Source organism: Condylura cristata, unplaced genomic scaffold (genome assembly GCF_000260355.1).
Source record: "Condylura cristata isolate star-nosed mole 26May11 unplaced genomic scaffold, ConCri1.0 scaffold00033, whole genome shotgun sequence".
NCBI lineage: Eukaryota > Metazoa > Chordata > Mammalia > Eulipotyphla > Talpidae > Condylura > Condylura cristata.
This window is the reverse complement of record NW_004567134.1, coordinates 8,272,540-8,293,542: the sequence shown is the minus strand read 5'-3', so window position 1 is coordinate 8,293,542 and position 21,003 is coordinate 8,272,540. Positions and strand designations below refer to the sequence as shown.

The 21,003-nt window shown below is 34.4% G+C and overlaps 1 protein-coding gene across 3 annotated transcripts in view; it reads right to left on the bottom strand.

Annotated features, from left to right (window-relative positions):
• The window catches only part of TBC1D5 (TBC1 domain family, member 5), a 365,130-nt gene that overhangs the window by 246,196 nt on the left and 97,931 nt on the right, over positions 1-21,003 (bottom strand). Inside the window, exon 4 of one of the 3 annotated variants that reach the window (XM_012732149.1) lies at positions 15,901-15,977. The exons of the other annotated variants lie outside the window; for them this stretch is intronic. The gene's annotated coding sequence lies outside the window, so the exon portion shown is untranslated. The remainder of the gene's footprint in view (positions 1-15,900; positions 15,978-21,003) is intronic. 3 annotated transcript variants of the gene reach the window in all.

Genomic DNA, 21,003 nt, shown 5'->3' with positions numbered 1-21,003 from the left:
CTGTATTCACAAATAAGTAAATCTTTAAAAAAAAAAAAAAAAAACCTTCGTCATAAACTGTTAGTGGTTAAGAGTAACCACTAGATAACCTGATTAATAGATTCAGTGTAGAATAGATTTGTGAATTGCTATCAGGTCAACAGGCCTTAGTGCTTCTCAGTCATGAATATGAATTACAAAAGACAAAGTTTAGTTAGCTCTACCAACTCTTCAGGATTTTGGTTTCTTGTAACATTAAGCTCATATTATAAACCAAAACAATTTTTAAAGTAGATAAACCCATAAACCTAGGAAGTGAGAGTTGGCCTCTCTCTCTCTTTTACACACACACATTCCTTTATTTCACTTCAAGTGAAATGTTTTCATAAAATGGCACTTCTAAAATATGAAGTGACTCTCTTAACTATAAAACCAAAAGCAACACTATCTTCAGAAGCCTATGGTAAGATTTTCTATCAAAATGGCAAAAGGAAGAACTGACACGGCAAAGTTTGTACACCTACTTTATCACTATAGAAATAAATCAAGAAAGCAAAAGGACAAAAATGAGGACCCCTTTGCCAATCTTGAATCAGGACACTGCACATATATTAAGCAATGGTTCCATTTTAGAATACAAAAGCATTATTTCTACCACATTAGAGGAGAAATTTAATCACAGATACAAGAACCTTAAAATACTCTAAAAATGCTCAAAATTTTTACATTAATGAAAAAACAGCCTGATACTGATAATTGTTAAGGGTGGCAATCGTGTCTCAGACCTAATTCCACTTCTTAAACAACATGACATATTCTTTTTTCCCTTTTAACCATCTTTTCCCATTCCTCATACCCGCCCCCCCCATCTAAATCTTACTAAATGTATATGGATTTTAGGTCAATGGGTAAGGAAATTTTAAACTTGAACAGAAATTCTGATTCAGATTCAAATTAACATCTTCTTTTTACCTACTCCTTCTGGCAGTACTTGTAAAATCTGTAGCAACAAACTATCAGTTCATTATCTTCCCACAAGATACTGGTTTTTCTCTAACACTTCACAATGCTTCTGAGGTAACATCTCTGATATAACACCTCTACTTCTCTCCAGCACTTAACAAGATAAAGAAAAGGCAGAAAGAGAGTAGACAATGTTAGTGTTACAAGTGTGAGAATCCAACTCTTCATGAACATTCAAATTAACTATATCTCAAACCATTTCAACTATTTTCCACCAAGGCATCTGACATGTTCTAGTTTCATGTTTCCCTTTAAAGTAAGGAATATGCTGTGGCATTATTCACTCAATGGTAAGTAAAGGCAATGCATGGTGACTAGTGATGTTTAAACTAAAATACAATGGAAAATATAGTATTTCAAGGAGCCAAGGCCACTTGTTTTAATGAATTTTCTTTAAGTAAATATAGTTGAGTATAATGGTGATCTAATTTTTTTTAACCTAGATAGGATCTAAGAAAGAAAAATGATAAATGTTGAACTCCCCTAACAGCTCAATCTCAAACCTACTTGTGTAATACCAAGTTTCAAGTTTCTTCAGTGGTATTAAAATTAAGATGTAAGTGATTTGTTTTGCCTGCTGTGTAACACCCAGAACACATGTGTAATACCCCACATGCAAAAACATACAGAATTTTCTAGATTTAATTGCATCACAAGTTCAGTCTAGGGAGATGTTCACAAATCTCTCTCCAAATCCATTCACAAGGCCATCTCCCAAAGATGTTTCCCAGAGGACAACAACCAGGCTCTTACAAAGTGCTTTTATGGCCCCTAACATAGCTGCATTTACACATGACGCTTTATTAAACTGTAGCTGAAAGACGTCTGACAATACAATTGCTGAAAAACTCAATGTTCACCCCGCATGTGAAATCTTGTGCCGTGCACCTTATGATTTCAGCAGTGCCATGTGTGCTGTGATAGTTAAGGGCCTGTCAATGTTTCCATTATAAACTCTGGTTTTCAGAGGTTTGTATCTTGGCCTATAAAAATAGATTCCGGTCTGTAACTTGGCATAGAAAGTACTGGTATCAGCCCAAGAGAACATTTTTTGTTCCAAAGATTAAAATAAAAATCTGTTTAGTAGTTTTAAGTTAAGAGAGTGTTAAAAAAAAAAAAAAAAGGAGGGGGGAGAGTATAGAATGTTTTTAAAAACACACACAAAACCCAATGCTCAATGTCTCACTACTGCTTCATTTTAGATTTTAAAATGATTACCACAATATAAACCAATGATACCATGTAATGAAAAACCTAAAAAGTTTTAATTAAAAACAGTATGGCGGTTACCAAAAAAAAAAATCATAAATTTTTAAACAACTACATATGTAGTATCTCAAATAATCCCCACATTCAAAGATTGTCCAAGTACTCAACTGACAGTAAACCAAAACTATTTCAAAGATATGTTTTTCAAGATATGTAAAAATTACTTTTTAATGAATCACTAAATGTAGATTTACTTCAGATTAGTGAAGAAAATCTTCAACTCTAACTACAATTTATGCCTCAAGAAGTTTCTAAAACATAAATGTCAAAAACTCTGAAGTAGTTTTTATTTGCTATTTGTTAACAGATACAAGTTTAACACAGCTCTGTTTCTTTCAAAAACATAATGTTATAATATAGCATGGTGGCATTTTCAAAAAAAACATACTCCGAAAAAATCAGTAACTGTTAAGAGAGTATTCAGTTTGTATAAATTCCATAAAAGGATATTTGGACATTGGTATTAAAATTATGAGGAAATACACACGCACACACACACACACAAATATTTCTCACAGATTTTTAAAAATAACAAACTATTGAAACCAAATGTTCACCTATTGGGGACTTGTTAGCCACAAATTATTGTACATGCAAAACAGTGGTGTCACTATTAAAGTTATTAAAAAGGAAAAAAGATAACACAAAGAAGATATAAGAGAAACACTTCCAACTTTTAAGTCATAAATGAGAATAGCAAGGTCTTATATTACTATTAGAGGAGGGAGAGAAGAGACAGAGAGGATGGATGGAGGGATGTACGGAGGGGTGGGGGAGAGAGGGGTACAGGGATGGTGGGATCAATGGATGGATGGATATGGTAGATCTTTAGTGGTATTTGTTTTAATAAGCATAAAACATACTTCTATAAAGACACACAATCAACAACAGAGAGTATCGTGTCCCATTAAAAAAAGGCAATGATCTGCAGGAGCCATTCTTAATGAAAGTCTCAATATCGAAAGTTAAGAATGAAAAAATACAGCTCCAAACTTCTATACCTATAATAGAACAAAATTAGGTATTACACTAATATTCCACCAGTGTTTCTCAAATTTTGGCATACTCCAGGATCACCTGAAGTTCTCACTAAAAGAGATTCTTGAGGTCCAAAATAGAATAAAATAATTTGCTTATTTTAAAAGCTAGTAAGCTGCTGACCCAAGGGGCACTTTGAGTGTCTAAATAAACGATACCTGTTCAAAAAGGCACAGAAGTACCCATGTGCCACATTTAAATTAGGTTATTACTAATAATGTTTAGATAATAATACTTGACTTCTTAAAACTTAGCAAGTCTGGGTAGTAAGGATGAATGAAGATTTAGATTATTCTAAACAAGTAAAATAAGGGACTAGAGCAGATAAGCCTAACGTTTTGCTTATAAAACGTTTCAGACATAACCTCCTATCTATTTCTGCTGCTAAATGCAAGCCAGTACCATGACTAGGCATCAACTTGCAGGTATAAACTAAAGAACAGTAAAAATTAAAAAAACTTACTTAAACTAAAGTAAGTAAGGTAAAAATGATGTCACGATACACATAGCTATGGCTTCCTATACTGACATTAACTGTAAAATCACCATTTTTTCCTCTGCTAATGATATGTGTCCTTAGCCCTTGATGCATAAGCCATATCAACTTCAAATGCAGTAGCTGTGGACTGAATAATAAGCTTCCAAAATTCCTTTACTGAGTTCCTAACTCCCAGTATCTCTGAGCGTGACCTTATTTGGAGAATGAACATTTCAAAAGAAATCAAGTTAAAATGACATTCACATGGAACCTAGTACAATACAAGTGGCATTCTTACAAAGAAGAGAGATTTGAACATATAGAGAGGAAATATGATACAAAGATACAAGAGAAGACAGCCATTTATAAGCCTAGAAGGGAGACCTGGCGCAGATCCTTCTTCATGTTTCCAAGAAGGAACCAGATCTACCAACACTTTGATCTCAGACTTCAAGCCTCCAAAACTACAACTCCCATCTATTGAATAATCAGTTGTCTCCTCATCATTCAGTTACAGACACTTTGTTACGGCCTTCCTAGCAATCCTACACAAGGACGTTGTGTAGGACAGTCCTCAACAACCGGCCCAAAATGGGGCCTCCCAAGACATGTCATTTTGACTTATGAAATATTTTTAGAGCTAAGTTCAATCAAGACTCTACAGGCCAAAAGAAAATATTTTCCCACTTCCTGGGAATTAATCCAGAAATAACCTTTCTATCAGAGAAATCTACATAGTAGGGCAAACGTAATTACAGGCATCTGATCCTTTCGTCACGGGAGTCCTCTTCCTGTTTCCTTCAAAGCCCCATTCCTTAGCTCAGGATAAAAACCTCTGTTTTGACCTCATTTACTTTACAATCTACATACATGCACATTCTCAATATGTTAACAATTAAATGTGTTCTTTCCTCTGAAAAATCTGCCGATAATTATTTGCTTACTCCCAAAAAGAACCCAAAGGAGAGAAATTTCCCCTCTACCTCCTATATGGTTTTACTTACCGTTTGTTTCACTTTTATGCTGAATGACTCCTATAAATACGCAACATATTATATCAAGTTCTTAGACCACAATAAAGACTAACTTTTGCTTCAAGAAGCTTACAGTTAAGTGACTTATTACTTATGGAAGCTTGAATATTCTTTAGCATTAAGGTTCCAGCAGTTTCTCCAAAGTTTCTCGATGTTTGATTTAGTGATTCACCAACAAAGAGACGGACACCAAGCTCTACTTCATTTCTAACCCCACAACCCATTATCTGCTGAATAGTCCTTAGTACTAACATACTAGTCTCTCTCTCTCCATCCCAGCATACACATTGCTGGCAGCATCTTACCTGACAGCAAGTATTTTCCTTAATCAAAGTATTTTAATAAATATCTTAAAAGATCATTCATTTTTTTTCCCAATTCAAGTTATCGTCAACCATCCTTACCAAATGATACTATATAGTTGACATCTATAAAACTGAAATATCTTTAAGTCATTATTAATAACAGAAGCAGGCGCAGCACAAAGTATCACTTACTATACTTGTGCATAAGACACCCCGTCAGGTGATCTCTCACTAAGTCCAGCACAAGACTAATAAGCTCGAATGTTGTAGTGAAGATACAAATCAAAAGTGCTGTTAGATCTGGGAAGGGCTCAGAAAAGGAGCCTGGTTCTCATGGAAATGCTATCTCTTAGTGCTAAAATTAAACTTCTCATGGAAACCTGCTATTTTATACAACTTCATTTTTAAAAATGTTCTCCTTGAAGTACTACTGGTTTACACCATTGTTAGTATTTTGGGATACAGGATCTCCCTGTGCCAGTGCAGACAAGTCTAGTTTATATTGGGCACTGGGCTTACAAACATGGCATCAAACAAAAATTTAACTCTGAATATCTTGCCTTTTTATTATCAAATGTATCATCTACTGAATGAAAACTTTTATAAATATAGTTATTCATTTATTTTATCTTTATAAAAGCACCATTTGATTGCCAAAGAAAAATACTGCTGGTACTAAATTTTCTCAAGTTTCACATTCCTTACCCTTTTCAGTCAACAAATTTCAGTTACATGGTTTAGGAATCCAATCACATTGCTGATATTCTCTTACAGTGATATACGTAGATGAATCATACTCCAAAAATTATTAAAGTGAGAAGAGTATTCTTGCCTCTTTATACATAATATTCTGGTGTCACAATTTCTTTTAGGTCCCAGGGAGAACAACTCTTATTAGTCCTACAATTAAATGATTCAGCAACAAGCCACACTATCTTTGCCTTTTAACAGTTCCAATCAGTAGCAGATCTAGGTGTAATCAACAGCAGCAGGGGGCTTTAGGAAGCAAAACAAAACAAAAACAGTAGGAATCTTTACTAGAATACAGTAATTGATACAAGGGAACATTAGAGGCTATTTTAATCCAAGTTAATCTAAGATATTAGAGTCTGATTTTATAATCAGAAGTGAAATAAGTAGGACAACTTTTGAATACCCCAAAACAGGACAAAGAGGGCTGTATTCAGAAAGCATTTTCTCCCTCTAAGAAGGATCATTATTTCTGTTTTGGTTATTTAGCACCCTCTTGGATGGCAAATTAAAGACCCTCAGACCTCCTACTGCTGCCGTGCCTAACAGAATTTCATATATTTATAAAATTAAAGCACCTTGGTACCAGCAATGTTCTTACAACTCTGAACAAACATTTAAAATTTTAGCAGCAACATCAGGACAGTCTTAAAATGTAATTTAGCAAAATGTACTCATTTCTTTCATTTTTCTATTTTTGATTCCCTAGTCTAGAGTGTATGGGTGGTAGTTAAGTGCTATGACTGTGCCACTTAATAGCATGCAGGTAGCACAGTGATTTATTTACATGAAAAATCAAAAGCCAATGGTAGTATGATGTGATGACTACAAATTTTAACTCTACAAAAAAATCACAAATGGAAATGTTACCATAGTAACAACCTGATCACATTGCACGTGAGGATAGCTGATTTCATGATATGATTCTATAGCTGTTTATTGCAATATGTGCAATGAGACATCTATGAAACCTCAATTCTTCTAATGCCTCACTCGGTTCGGAAGAACAAGATATGAGGAAAACGGTTGACAAGTTTACAATCTTGTCAAATTTTTCTTTTACTTTGTAAATTTTCAAAACAAAAAGCATTAAAAAATAAGTTGGCTGAGATTTAAAAAATCTAACTACAAAATTCTGTGTAGGACACATTCCAAATGAGTGTTAGAATTTCACACAGCAAAAAATACATGTACCTGATGGCAATAATTTCTCTTTCTAAAAATATTTCCAAAGTTATTCAGCAACTGTCTATAAAGCTTTCACCTTAAAAAGCAGTGCTTCCTTTCTAAAAAGGAAAAATAAGCAAAGAACAAAAAACAATATGTATTCTCCATCCAACGAGGATATTAAGACATGTTCATAAAGTACTATCATTTGCAAATAGACATTCGCCTAGAAAAGGTATTTTTAAGAAGAATGAAATGTTTGTGCCAGTACGACTGGGAAGAAAGCATTAAACATAGAGATTATAGGAAAAAGAATAGAGAATGTTCATATTAATTTGTTCTTCCATGTAAAGTCCCTCCTATATAAAAATAACTATGCAAAAAAAAACGCACAAAAATAATAAAGCCAATCATTTATTTGATATTGATATAATCAAGGATAAATACATATTAGGTAATTTATAGCATATACATTTGAAAGCTAATCATTTTTCAGCTCACCAAAACATAATTTCTTAACTATAAAATAATTTTCAAATTCTTTTAAATTATTTTACCAAAAGCTATTTTATAGGTAATTTTAACAACTATAGCTATTAATTTTAAACCGTGTGGTAGGGTGTATGTTTTCTACTACTTCTACCAAGTAGAAATTTCTGTATCTCATTTATAACACTTTAACGCATATATACACTCCTGTTATCCCTAAAGCGTTTAAAAGCAAAGATAACTAAAAAGCTTATTTTAATTTGTTTTGAGAATAAATGGATTAAAATGGACATTAACAATTAATTAGGAAAATAAGCTTGTGATATTTCTTACCCATTACAAAAGAAAAGTCACACTTTATCTATTCACAATAGGCAACAGGTTGCATTTTACTCTCCTGTGTATATTTTTAAATGATTAGTTTTCTAGTGTTTGTACAAAATAGTCACATAAAGTGTACAATTATTTCATTTAAATTTTACTTACTTCCCAGTATCTACAGTTTTCTCCCAATCTTCTTAATCTGATGTCAAAGAGAATGGCCTCAAAATAGTATGCAGGCTAATATTTTGTTTACATGGATCAATGATACATCATTATCAAAGAAATCTCTGAAATCATGGGGTCTGTCCACTTCTTTGTAATTTGCAATTATTATTAGTGTATTTGGAATATTTTGTTACCATTGATATGTACTAAATGGCTAATATTCAGGATTAAAAGAAGGTGATTTCAGAATACTAATTTCCCTTTATCTTAAAAACTGATCTCCAGCTGCAGTAAAAGTTTACCTTAACATTGTGATTCCACTGCCTATAATTTCAATTAAATTAAATCACTCTGAAATAACACTAAACCACTAAAAACAGCCATATCACCTGAACTGAAATACTTACAACAGTAAAATAGAATCAAATATTTAAAGTTTAAAACGCAAATATAGTCATACAAAGATGAAAAAAATACCAGTGTTTTCTTCCAGCTTTACATAGTCAAGGGAAGATGCACTGTAATTCATAAGGTGTACATCATGACCACAATTAAGATTATCATGTCATTACATTTTTCAAAATTTTATTCCAATGTAATATACATTTAGCATTTGAAATGAAAAAAGTAACAGTACTCAACCTTCTGGACACATTAAGTAATGCTAAAAGGTAATCTCCCTACTGTGATTCACTCAATGGTATTTTTCCATAAAATTATAAAGGACTTATATATCTGTGGACATGCCCAAATACCACATACAGGGAAAGCCCTGAGCAAAAGCATCAGTAAACAGTCATTACCCCGACTTTTACAATATGTCTGCAATAAGATCTGATTGTAAATTCATATCAATATTAACACGAAACTGTCTGAAGGCAATACATACAACATTCCAATTATTTTACTCCAGCATTCAGCTTTTAAAAATGTATTTGGAAAAGAAGCTAAAATTATTAAAAAGAACTTTCACTGCATACATCGCTGTTCTCAGAAACAAATGAGGACTGCACAGCTAGGAAGCAGCAGAGTAGCGATGTGAGTGAGTACACGAGCACTCACTCACACACACACTCGCAAAAGATTTCCTCCCATGGCTACACGATTGCTTTGCAGACAACAAGCTAATTTGGGTTCCTATCATGCATCTGATCGGTCATACAGCAATACAAAACAGAAATAAGTAAAGACGACCATCTGCTTGTTAGCTGAAACTATAAAAGTATATCTTTTTAATAAACAATAAAATTAGTTTGACAGGGCAGAGACCACCTGAATAGAAAATCAAATATTTCATGTTATTTAAGGTGTATGTCTGCTGGCTATTAAAATACTCCTCTTTAATTTATTACAGCAACACACACAATACTCATGTCATCCTCATTTTCTAAATCAATAATCAGCACAGCATGCTTCATTAACAGTGACCAATCACGGATGAGCTGGGGATCTCATTTTACAACATGAGCATTCCTAAGACATAAACCATCTGCTACTTGTAGTAACAGAAAAATCAAATTAATCCATTCTTATCATGCATTCAGATTTTAAAGCAATTAAAGATGCTCTTAGTGTAATCGCAGCCACAGAAGTAGTTCTGTAATGAGGGAAGCAAACTCTTCACTGAACTTTCTGTCATTCTCAATACATTTGAAAACTTTACAAGCTTTCTGCACTCCAGTGGGCCATTGTTCTCTGAACACAGATGTTGAAAACAACAAGCAATTTTTATTAAACATTTAATCTTTGCACATTTTGAAGGAGTTTAAATACTAAAGAGTGATCAAAACATAAAACATACAAACACCAAAAATAACTGCTTATTAAAATGGGCACAGGTCTAGCTTTAATTTATAATAAAAAAAAAAATTTAGAAAGAAGGTCTTTCTGATTCCTGAAACTTCTGCTCTGCCCCTGTTGTTTCTAACACATATGCTGTATGTTGATAACATCTTCAACATTTGCAGCACCTGAGCAATGATGTGGGACGATTGTTTCTGAATTTATGCAACTTTCCCCTTTTAGGTTAGCTCTAAGGTGAAAACCATTACTCAGTAACTAAAATTTAAGTACATAAAATATCAAGCCTTCTAAGTGAGGGCCTATGATCTTAAGAGGGAGGTAACAATCATGGAACAATCAAAGCAGTAAGCTTTTTTAAGTCAAAGGGAGCAACTTTGCAGAGCATCTTCCTTTTACAGCTACAACCCCTCACTCCCCATAATCAAGTTTCAAATATTGAAACTAAGATTGAAAATTCTAATTCAAATCTAGAAATTTTCAAAACGTTTCAAAATAATTATAGTTTTCATATGAAATTAAGTTATTCACATTTTCTTCCTTTCTAATCAAGCAGCATACTCAAGGAAGAATAGGAGTTTGGTTGCTGAAAAAGAGAAAGCTGAAGGGAAAAGCTATCTGAAGACAGTAAGAAGCAAAAACTAAAACAAAAACAGAACAGAGAAGGATGAAGAGAGCATTCATCTCAGCAGCAGTTACAAAGATGACATACAAGCCAGGCACAGTTCTAGGCCCTGGGACACAGCACGAAACAAGATGCAAGGTTCTGGCCAGAGGAGCTTAAATGTCATCTGCAGGGTACAGACAATAAATATAAAAACACTAGGTGATTCTGCTGGCATATATGATGAAAATAAAATCAGTGAGTAGGCTGGAAAGACACTGGAGCTATTTAAACTGGCTATTCAGTTTAAACTGTCTTAAACTGTGATTGAGTGACAAAAAGAAGTCTGTCATGGGAGTTTAGAAATTTTTTTTTTTTTTAGTGAGAGTAGACAGTAGAGAAGCCCAAAGGCAGAAATAAGCTTTAGGACAATCCCAGAGTTCTTTACACTAACATATAATATGAAATTCCGTGTTGTTGTTTAATATATTAAAGTTCTAGCTGTAATTCTCACAGAAATACCACCACAAATTTTACTACATAGCTGTTCGCTTTTTACTGGATTAATGTACTGGGTACAAAATGTAACTTTGGGCCCCCATAGTAGGGACAAAAGGGGCGGGGCGAGGGCTAAGAAAGGACAGGGAATAATGCCATGTGCTCCTGCTGCTATTTAACGAATTCTTACAGTCACTGCTAAAAGGGTCGTCGTTAATACAAGAAGTTCACAATCAAAGCCAGATGAACAGTCATTCCTTATCTTTGAAAATGTCCTTTGCAAAACTATAATGAGATTCTATTTTTCACTAATCAGATTGGCAAAACTCCTGAAATCTAGCAACACACACAAGTGCAAAGAGTGGGAAAGAACAGCTCTCTCTACAATGTTGCTGGAAAGTATAGGAAAAGGCTCAACAAGGGAATTTGGAAACGTTTAACAAAACTACAAATGCATTTTCTCTTGATTCAGAAAATCCATACTGGACATTTTATTCATAAATATATTAACACAAGAACATAGATACGGACATGTCCACATCCTCCAAAAACCAAAGCAGTTTCCTAACTTTTATGTAGCCATTTAACAACAAAATTTGACTTGAATTAGCTTCTTAATTAGCTATGTGTTTATCTAGCCAAAAATCCATTAATCATACATAGTCTACTATGTGGATGTGATATCTTGCTTGTATGGCACCTATCTTTTAAAGTAAGGGTTAAAGGGCATATTTAATGGAATCCCTACTCTACATGAGAGTAAGTATATTTGGTGAGAAAAGTCTGCATATGAGATAACCTATTTAAATAATAGCTCAAGGTCACTATAAAGCAGTATCAGTCAATACAAAAAGACCTTAATCAAAATCCATTAGTGAGCCTTTCACTAATCCCATTTCCTAAAAGGAACTGATTCAGAAATATCTTTTGAAAAGAATCAGAATAACATGTTTGCTCATGAAGGGGCAATTTCAGAAGCTTTAGTCAGAGCTCTCCAGACTCATCGCTCATCCAATCAGTGGGGAAGCTCTGAGGATCTGGACCTGCTGCATGTCCCTAAAGGACTGTGAGAAGAAGAAACAGAACGGTGGACAGAAACGTCTGTCAAAGAGACTTCTTCTGTTTGAGCATACACTGTGTGAAAATGAGAACTACAAAAACTCAAATGCTCTTTAGTTCTCTTTTGGTCAGTGACAAATTCTAGAAAATCAACAGAAAGTGTTGTCTGTTCATGACCACACAGATTCTTCATCTTCTACTATCACAGAACATTTTTCTGCTCTTGGATGCTGAATAAAAGCTTTACACAAATGAGATCTGAGATAGAATCTAAAAGATACTGAGGATTTGGAAGTTAGAAAACACATCTCCATAAAATCTTTCTATTCTAGTGTCACTGACTCTTTCCTCATAAACAATATGGCCCTTCTTCAGTTTTTCTCATTTCAAACATTTAATATTTGTGTTTTTCTTTATAAACTCCAGTTGATAATGAAGGTATATAAAATTGCTGATAATCAATAGTTTTTCAGCTATAAAAAACACAAGCAATTTCCAATGATTTAAAATTTATTTCCATTACTTGTATTTATCATCATGTATTTATCCTCCACACGTCTATTCATTAGTTATTATCCAGCTCAGGCTCTCCTTGTGCTGGCTAAGACATTATGCTAACCACAGAGCCTGTCTCTGAGTCTTGATTTCTCCCCTTCTTTTCAACCCCATTTTACATGCTAATACCAAAATAAAATAATACCCACTGATGCGCACAGGGTTTGATCATGGCGTGCCTGTTGTACACTTTTCTGCCCCACTCCTAAAAGCTTATTAGAATGCAATTGATCATAGGTGACATTTTTAAAGGATAATCTTAAATCAGCTCTAATTTATCAAAAGGGTAACTCATTTTCAAATTCATAATTTATTAACTAAGTACTTAGGGAAACATTTCATAAATGATTGTTACAGGTTATAAACTCCTTAAGAGCAGGAAGTGACCATTATTAACTGCACAGAGAACAATAATTTACAAACAACAGTGAATTATCCTCACTGACCATTTCCTTTATTTCGGTGACTATAAAAAGTGAGACTAGAAGGGACGTTAATCAAGCGGAAGGAAAATTTGAGACATTGGTAATTATATATATAAGAACATTCAAAAATTTAGGGAAAAATCAAAGCAAATTTAAATTGTTATACAGCAGAAAACATGTATCACACAACCTAAAGACCTTTACTACTTCAACACAAAATAAAATAAAATTAAAAATTGCTTAGCATGAACTAAAAGTTGTTTTCATTCGTAAATATTTGTCAGTAGGCAAATGAAACTATTGCTTCTAACTACTCCTTGGTAACAGAACTAGATAAAACACTGCAAATTAAGAATTAAACCACAGTAAAAATTAAGTCAATGCCCATGGAAAAAATTTAAACAAGATAGTTAGGAGTCTTGTTACTTGATGGGATAAGAAGTTTTTGTTTCAAAACACCACTTGTCTAAATAAAAATACAAAGTTTAAGAATGTGCTTTCCTGTTAACAAATATTAAAATGGAATTTATTTTGCAACATCCATTTCTGGAACTTGTTGTATTTGTGACAGTCATAGGAAGATGAAATTAATTAAAAGGTACCTTTTATAATTTGCCAGAGTATAAATATCAGAAATTTAAGTAAGACAGGATATAAATTCAGAGAAAGATAGAAACACATACCCAAAGCAAGAAGAATTGTGAATTCCTTAGGATTATCCAGTACAACTATTATAAAAATATTAGAAGCTCCCATGAACTACAAGTGCCTCTCCTCATGGACTCCAGAAACCATTCATGTGTGGGGAACTGCCAAATTCTTTTCCCCACCTATACAAATGTTATCACATGAGACTTTTGTCAAGAATCCTTGTTTTGCTAAAACTGAATTCTATAATATGTTAACAAATACACTATTACTCTGTAAATAATGAAAGTTAACTCTAAAACTGAACCTTTAATAAAATCAGGTTAACATAAAGCTCAGCAAGCCACTGAAAAAGCAAAGTACATTTATTTGGGATCAAAGAATTGCAACTGTGGGAGCATGAATGGGGATAAAAACCCATCGGACCACAGAGGGACAAAGCCAAGGGCTTTTTCATAAAAAATAAAAGGAAAAAAGAGGTAAGGAAAGATGAAGTAATGGTCAGAGGAAGGAGACACAGTGTAGAAATGATGGCGTGGAAGGGTTTCAAAGGTCTAAGTAGGTAAAAGTTCACTTGATCAGCTCTTTCAAAGAGAATATTCCAGTATTGCTGGCTTCTTAGAATGTTGGCAGGTTGGCCCAGTCCAGAGGTAGGGCATGATTTAGAGAGCACAGCCAAACAACTTTTCTGCAACGTCTTGTTCCACCAGTATTTAAAGTGGCTCCAGTTATGTCAACTTTTCATAACCACAATCCTGCTATCACAATTCAAAGTCTTTGTGCTTTGAGTGCATAGAAAATGGAACGCTAAGGATAATGCAAATGCAACTCAATGTACACTATAAAATTATCACCTTAAAGTATAATTTAATAATAATAGTAAGTCAAGACTATCTGAATGGCATTTAGGAAAACCATTGATATAACAGCTCATCATTGATATCCAATAGATATCTCTTTCAAAAACTTTTAATAATAATTTTAAAAGGCCAAAAGTAAATTTACATAGGAAATGAAATTTACTGTGGTCAAAAATTAAAGGTCATGTGCGTTGTGAATGTACACAGTTATGTTTAGGAACGGTTTTCTAAATAGTCCTGAATAAATTATTGGTTGGGAACACCAAACTGAATGAAAATAAGGAAGAAAAAGAAGAAAAAGGTATTTCTTAGCTAGTAGACAAACTTATTTTGCAACAAGCCAGATAGTAAATATTTTAGGATTTCTTAGCCAGTCTGAACTACACAACTCTGCTTTAAGCATGGCTGTGTTACAATAAAACTTTATTTATGGACACTGAAATTTGAATTTCATACATAAGATATGAAAAAAAAACTTTAAAAAACTTTTCTTAAGTATTTAAAAACATGAAAACCATTCTTAGTTTGTAGGCTGTACACAAACAGATCGCATGACTTGGTCCATGCAACAAACTTAAGTCAACACTTATTCTAAATCACATGGTCAATCACACTCTCATTTCTTAATTGTCACACTAGACAAATGTCCTGTGTCACACTAGACACAGGACATTTCATCTCTCCTCTTTTCTATATCTATTTCATAAATATTTCAGATCTGTCTTTTATTCCCTGTCACCAACATCTTAATCAGAGTTTTCCATTATCGTTTAGATTATTGAAAAAATTAGAAACACCCTATGTGACCTCGATGCCCCCATGATGGTGACCGCTCCACTCTATCCTAAGACACTATAACAAGGGTCATCTTTCTAGGGAGGGCCACAGATGCCGTGGTGGTAGGTGCACTGGGGTGCTAGTACTCGAAGGAGGAGTCCCTATATTCCCAAAATACAAAGATGTGATTAAAATTATACAAAGATGTGATTAAAAAAAAAAAGAAATATAAGATGGTAAAATATAAGACAAAATGCAAACCTACTACCATAACTTGGTTGGTCACATAGAGAAGCATTAATGAAAATACAAACCACTTGAAGACTCCATTAATTTGATTTAAACTTTAAACAGAAAACATTTAAAACACAAGCAAAATAAAAGTTCTTTACAAAAACCAATTCGAACATATACAAATTGAGAAAAAGATCACCTTAATATATTGTGAAAATGCAGACAACATCTGCCAGCCATAATCAAAACCTAGACTTCTCTAATGTTAAAAAATCCCTCTTAGAAGTCACAAGCTGAAACAAAATTCATTTCTCCTTACAAGAATGTCATAAAGCAAATAAAATAATGAGTTGCTGGATCTAGGCTTTTAGCATCAATGGTTGTCAACATTTAAAAAGGTAAAGACATTATGTGCCTACCGATGAAATGGCACAATAGCACGGAGATTTGTCTTCCCGAAACAAACAGCTTCAATCCAAGAAAGCTCTGATGCTACCTGCCAAGTTCGAGAAAATGAAAAAGAAAAATAAAAATGGGGTTGCATTATGACTATAAAACCAACAAAATTCAGACAGGCTACAGTCAAACAGCACAGGTTCTTCAATAGATCACTTGTAATGAAAAGAAAGGATCAGTGGAAGAAACCATGAAGAAAGAAAGATTAAAAAGGGAAAAAAAACAGTTTTTAAAATTGGGTAACACTAGACATACTCATAGTGTCTCCAATGCATACTGGGGTGATAGCGTAAAGAAATTAAATAGGTTATTCTGAACATGAGAAATGGTTCATTATGAGGGAGGAAAGAGGGCCTCCATTAGCATAAAATTATTGGAAGAGCTTCTGCAGTGGCTGGAAAGCTCCATTTCTTGACCTCAGATTTACTCAAAAGTATGTTCTCCTTGTAATAATTCACCTATCTTCAGGTAGACACTCTTTTTTAGTATTCTGTATGGTTAAAAATTTACTAACCCTAACCACATAAATAAGCTAAAGAAAAAGATTTCAACTATTTAATTGATTGAAGCAAATTTTTGATACAATTTAACATCCATTTCTAATTCAAAAATTAAGTAAGCAGGGCCCTCCCTGGTGCTACAGCTGGCAGCACTAAAAATCTGAAGCCACTCCTGCATGAGTTCGATCCCCGCCTGCCCCGGAGGAGATCCACCTGGCGTGGCAGACACCCCCTCACCCGGCGTTGCTCCCCTCGCAGTGTACTTTGTCAGTCGGCCTGTTCTGCTCCCCACTCTGTCTCTGGTGAATCCTCTCACCCTCCGCATCTCTGGCCTGTACCCCACTTCTGTATGAATAAATAAATCTTTAAAAAAATTAAGTAAGCAAAACAAAATTTCCACTCAACATTTATTATAGAAAAACACAAAATATGTTTATTGGTAAAGCATACTGTATTTATCTTAATAGTCAATACAGTCAAGGGTATTGAAAACTAGGGTTTTAATCAACAATGTTAGGAAGATCTTTAAAAGGAAATAAAATTATAATCTGTATTTTATCTTATCTAATTTATAAAATCAAAGGACTATACATCTTAAAAGTTTTCCTATGAGCCAAAAACTTGATATACTCATTACTTGAATGATAGGTTTGAATGGAAAAACTTGATATAATCACTACTTGAATGAAATAGCACAATAGCACCTAGATTTGTCTTGGTAAACTTTAGACAAACCAAAAAGCAGCACAGGAAAACAGCCCAGCACAGCAAGTAGCAATGTAGTGTTTGATTAAATCAAAGTATGCAACATTTTCCTGGGTGGGAAGACTCAGTATTGGAAAGATACAAACATAACCATAACATCCTTACAAAGGAATTGTGAGGCCAAAATTTAGGAGGTTTAACAAACAGATCTGTAGTTCATCTAGATTGCCTGAGGAGACACTTTCCTGTAGTTTTTTTTTTTCTTAATTATAGTTAACACTGATTTATGAGACCACACATAACTTAAAAATAAAGGACCCCACTTCTTCAATTTTTTAAAGAAAAATAAAATATAGAGAATAGCCTTACAAGGTAGAAAAATTTAAAAATCACAATTATTTTAAAGTGTAAGATTTGTAGAGAGGTAAGTTACACAACAAATTAAAACTAAGATATCCATAAACTTTTTTTTTTTAAGATTTGTTCATTTATTTATACAGAACTGGGGTATGGGCCAGAGTTGTGGAGGGTGAGAGGATTCACCAGAGACAGAGTGGGGAGCAGAACAGGCAGATTGATGAAGTACACTGCTGAGGGGAGCAGCGGGCAGGTCAAGAGAGGTCTGCCTCGCCATGTGGATCTCCTCGGGGCAGGCAGGGATTTGAAGTCATGCGGAAGTGGCTTAAGCTTCTTAGTGCTGTGCTATAACCTGCTGCGCCACCAGGGAGGCACCTGACATCCATAAACTTTGAAAGTTTAGAATATGATAAAGGTTCACTTGTTGATGGGCTGGAGATGATGAGTAAAAGAGTTTCTGGTTACACACTATGTACAAAGACGTTTTAATTAAGAGTGGGGAAATAGATGGGAAAGGAACAAAGGAAGGGAGAATAAGATAGCATTATTGTATTGAATAAATGAATTTGAAAAATTCTCAGAGAATCCACGCAGAAAAACAGACAAGGCATTAAATACGTGAAAGCCATACCAGTAGTCTAGACTGGCATGGTCAACTTGGGAGTCCTCACACAGAGTTGAGGAGAAGTGATAGATGATATTGCCTTGAAGGTACATGGATAGGATAAAAACACTGGATCTTGAGGAATACAAACAACTTTAACCAGACAGAGGAAAATAAGCTAAAGGAGATGCAGCAGTCAGAGAACTAGAAAAACACAGAGGAAGGTGAGGATGGGCATGAGGTTTGCTGGAGGCAATAAAACATCAACATGGGATGGGCGATACATTGTTAATGGGAGAGCCTAAGGTCTCCCGGGAGCACTTGGTGTTCCTCAGAGTGTATATTTACCAAAGCCAGTCGTGGAACCATCTCCACTCATAAGGAAGTGTGAAAAAGGCTGAGGAAGTATTAAACAGAAAGAAAGAAATGACAGAAAAATATGAACACTATACATTCATTTGTTAAGTAATTCAGATAATAAATGATATATGACCTTCTAAATAAGATATTTATGCTTTCTCTCTTCAAAAAGAATTGTGATTTTATAAAAGCACAAGTCCAGTTAAATGTGGATTTTTTTCCCCATTAAGTATGTATGTGCTTTCTCTTTCCCATAATTTTCTTTTTTCTAGCTTATCAAAAATTGGGAAAAAATCATAGAAACTAGGACGAAAACATTTTTAAAACGAAAGCCCATATTAAAGTTTGAAAATATACACTGACTTATCAAAGTATATTTTGCATGGGGCACAATTATAGAAAGATACCCACAAAATGAAGAATTAAAGTAAAGAGTCTATATTTCAAAGCAGTATCTTTAGAAAGGGCTTGTGCATATAGTATTTGGAACAAAATGAAAGGAGAAAGAAAGGCATAAGAGAGGAAGTGAGGGGAGATAAAGGAAGAACATAACATAAATAAGAAACAATGACCATCATTGGGCAAGAATTACAGGTAGTTTTTACTTTACATACTTCTGTATCATTTGACTATATTTTACTAAATAAAAGGAGTATTTATGCATCAGCAAAAAAGGACATGAGGGAAAAAAGGAACGCCCCACATATTTCCATAACAAGAAAAATATTTTATAATTATTTAGAAGAAAAATAAATTCACAGGGGCTCCTCACATAATCACCACATTTTCTTATTATTACCCAGTTTATGTAGTATGCTATTAAAACAAACGTGTATTCATTTCTGTAGCCAGTATTAATTAAACATCTATTAAGTCTCAGGATTCAAGAGTAGTAGAGAATACAGACATAAACAATTATGATTCAGCAAGTGTATACAAAAAGCATCAAGAAAGTACAAATTAAATTTTTTTTGATTTGTGCCTACAGAACTGGGGTACAGGCCAGAGGCTCAGGGGCAGTGAGAGGCTTCACCAGAGACAGAGTGGGGAGCAGAACAGGCAGATCGAAGAAGTACACTGCTCAGGGGAGCAGCGGGCGGGCCAGGAGAGGTCTGTGACGCCATGTGGTTACCTCCGGGGCAGGCGGGAATCGAACTTATGCTGAGGCGGCTTTAGATTCTCAATGCTGTGCTTTAACCCGCTGCGCCACCAGGGAGGTGCCAAATTAAATTTTTTTAATATAAGAAAGCAAATTTTAAGTGAATGATGACAGAAGACTAGGTAGGCATTCCAGACTTAGTCATCTTATTCAAAAGGGACAAGCAAAAGCAGTGGAATAATGATACATCTGAGAAGACTGCGTACTTTTTTTTCCCCCAAAGATTTAATTTGTGCATACAGAACTAGGGTACAGGCCAGAGGCGCAGGGGTGGTGAGAAGATTCACCAGCGACAGTGGGAAGCAGGACAGGCCGACTGATGAAGTACACTGCTGAGGGGAGCCGGGGGCGAGTCCGGAGAGGTGTGCCGCGCCATGTGGGTCACCTCCGAGGCAGGGCTTGGAACTCGCACTGCGGTGGCTGCAGCTGGCTTGCAGCGCTGCACTGTAACCCATGGCAGCACCAGGGAGGGCCCGACTGTGCACTTCTAATGAATTTTAAATATGTAGTCAGCCATTCTTGCACCATGCTTCCAGACCTGCTGCACCTGTCCCATCGCTATAAATGAGGACCTCTTCAAACCTTTTCCAATCTCGTAAGTATTTGGCACAAACTGTTTTGTTTTGTTTTGTTTTCTGTGTCTTTAAAAAAAAAAAAAAAGAACATCCATGTATCAAGGACTCAAGTCTGTCTTACTCTGGTTACAAGTTAGTGTAATTTTCAACCTATCACCTTGTTTGGTGACACCCTATTGCTGAGTGAAAGGGACAAGAGATAATAAATATATTGTCCAACTGTGTTCAAGTCTGTAACAAGCTGACTTGCCACCAAGTACAGTTCCTTAACTATTTTTCATAAACTATTACTGTTTAAGCAATGACAAAATTTTAATAATTCAAGGAAAAGTGCACTACTACCATTTTCTTTGGGAAAGTTAAATAGATACGTAGTTGGCTGTTGAAATAAAATGTTTCCAAGGGACAAGCAGTGGGCCAGAAGTTGAGAAAAATAAACCCCAAAGAAAACTTCACTTCTAAAGTATCATTTCTATTTTCATTTGCTGTTTCTGTTAGCAATCACCACATAGCCATTCATTCATTCATTTTTATTTCCCCAAAGAAAACAAAAGAACACAACAAATGTATAGTTTACATGCTTAAAAAAAGAAATCATCACCTCATTTCTTTATAACCATCTTTTATTTTAAAATTAGAAATTGAATTTTCATTTTGCTTGCGTACTTCAATTTAGTTTTCTTTGTGAATGTGTAAACTACCACATGTTACATTTGATAAATTTTGCCCAAAAATACAATCCTATATTTTCACAAAGGCATAAATATTAAAAATTCATACTTTTAGGTTCAAACTATATATATTCT